Raw genomic sequence first — 2,418 nt, forward strand, 5'->3', positions numbered from 1 at the left:
AGGAAACTTGGCCCTTTGGCCAGCATGTTGTGCTTCTGGGTTCCCTTCCCCTGAGCCTAATCCTAAACTAACCAGCTTAAGGTTTGAAAACTTAACTTTTCTCAGTTTGGAGGATACATCTGAGGAAAGTGTCCCATAGTATAGAGACAGAATTGCCTCTCTGTGAAGACAGGACAGAAGAGGAGAAAGAAAAAGATGTTTTTTCAAAGGAGTCCCAGGGGTTCAGGATGGATTTCAAAGGGGTACAGATGGAAGATGGATGGCTACCCGTTTAAAAACAGGGGAGCAGGCACACCTGGTTTCCTTCTCTTCCTAGCAGATATACCCTGGGTATGTGAGGAAGAGGAGGGTGTCCTCTTTCCCTCTTCTGTCCTTGCATCCCTGAGTCCCAGCAACCTTGGCAGGTGCCACCCAGAGCTGCCAAAGCAGCTTGCACTCATGAAGCAGGGAGGGCCTAAAGAATAAGAATTATCCACTCTCACCCATGTCTCTAGTCCACCTACTCTCAGTAGCCTTGGAGTTCCCTAGACCTCATTTATGCCACACATACTACTCACCCATGAAGAGGAACAATATAATGGATGAAACTGGAGACCATTATTCTAAGTGAAGTAACTGAGGAATAGAAAACCAAACATCTTAGGTTTTCACTCATAATTGGGAACTAAGCTATGAGGGTGCAAGGCATGAGAATGATACAATGGATTTTGGGGCCTTGGGGAAAAGGGCAAGAGGTGGGTGAGGGATAAAAGACTACACATTGGGTAGTGCACATTGTTCAGGTGATTAGTGTACCAAAATCTCAAAAATCACCACTGAAGCACAAGAAAGCAGAAACCGTTTTCTACATTATGTTCCAAATAATATTAAATGCTCAATCAATCTTTCTTCAAAAACAAGTCAGCACTAGTACCAAGTGTTAGAAATAAAAACATTAAAATTATTTCAATTATTCATTTTGAAATAAAATGTAAATAACTAAACACCTGTTACCCCAAAAACTATTTAAATTTAAAAAATGCAAAAATTTAAGTCTACGACAGAAAAAGAAGTCTCATAAATCTGTAAGTCATATTTCTGACAGCATGCCAAATAGATTTATGTATTTATGTGTTGTGTACACAATATTTCTCTACTATAGAGAGCTCTAATTCACTGGCTTAAAGAAACATACAAGTACGTAAGTCAACCATTTTATCAATAAAAAGACTAGTCAAATGCTTTTTCACATTTATGTGACTTAAGTAAAATCTTTTAGAAATAAGCTGGCTCTCAAATTATTGAGAAATTATTAGAAATGCTGTGAAAATTTCCAGCATTGTTGTTTGCATTTGTTGATCACGTAATTTCGTGCTTATTTCTGCAGAATACAATGAAGATTTGTCATAAAAGTTATAAAACTATACAACCCCACCCAAGACAGAATGATCTTTGCTTGTGTAATTTTTGATAAAAAAGACATGGAATAATTTGATTTAATGAAAACATCTACCTTTCGAGTTATTGGTAAAATACCCTTATATTTAACCTTAAGAAAACTGCTTAAATAGGCTGGGCACGGTGGCTCATGCCTTTATTTGGGAGTACTTTGGGAGGCCGAGGGGGGGGGCAATCACCTGATGGCAGAAGTTCAAGGCCAGCCTGGCCAGCATGGTGAAAACTCTCTCTACTAAAAATACAAAAAAAATTAGGCTGTGGGGTGGCAGACACCTGTAGTCCCAGCTACTTGGGAGGCTGAGGCAAGAGGATCACTTGAACCCAGGAGGTAGAAGTGGCAGTGAGCCCAGGTTGCACCACTGCACTCCAGCCTGGTCAATAAAAGCAAAACTGTCTCAAAAAAAAAAAAAAAAAAAAGAAAAGAAAATTACTTCAACACCGGAAATTCACAGCTATAAATATGGTTAACAGGGAATTTACTTTAAATAATGACTATCACAGTTTTCATCATCTAGATAAAATATTAAATAATCTTGTAAATGTAATGGAATAAATGGTTGCAAACAGACTTGTCATATGATTTGGTATCTAAGGTTATTAACAGATATTAAGTAGCTGGGTAATTTCCAACTCAAAAAATGTAGAAAACACTTTTAAAATGTTCTTATTAGGAGGTCAATATCTTTGTCTAATTCAAAGCTTTTGTAAAAGTTATATATAAAATGAGGTAATAGGAACCAGGAAATAAGAGAAGAAAGTTAAAGATATAAAGAAGTATCCCATTGATAAAGGTGGAAAAAAAGCAATTTTATATAAGAAGGAATCTTGTGTGGTAAATTTTTTGTCCTAAAATAAAATGACCAGGTTTTTCAAAAAAGGAAATATTTAGGCAAAACAGAAAGTTTAAGCATGTTGTGAATCATCTATGTAAACTGATAAGAAGATTAGTTAATGGAAATTTTGTTGTTTTTTTTTTTTTTT

Source organism: Cebus imitator, unplaced genomic scaffold (assembly GCF_001604975.1).
Source record: "Cebus imitator isolate Cc_AM_T3 unplaced genomic scaffold, Cebus_imitator-1.0 Scaffold525, whole genome shotgun sequence".
NCBI classification, from domain to species: Eukaryota; Metazoa; Chordata; class Mammalia; order Primates; family Cebidae; genus Cebus; species Cebus imitator.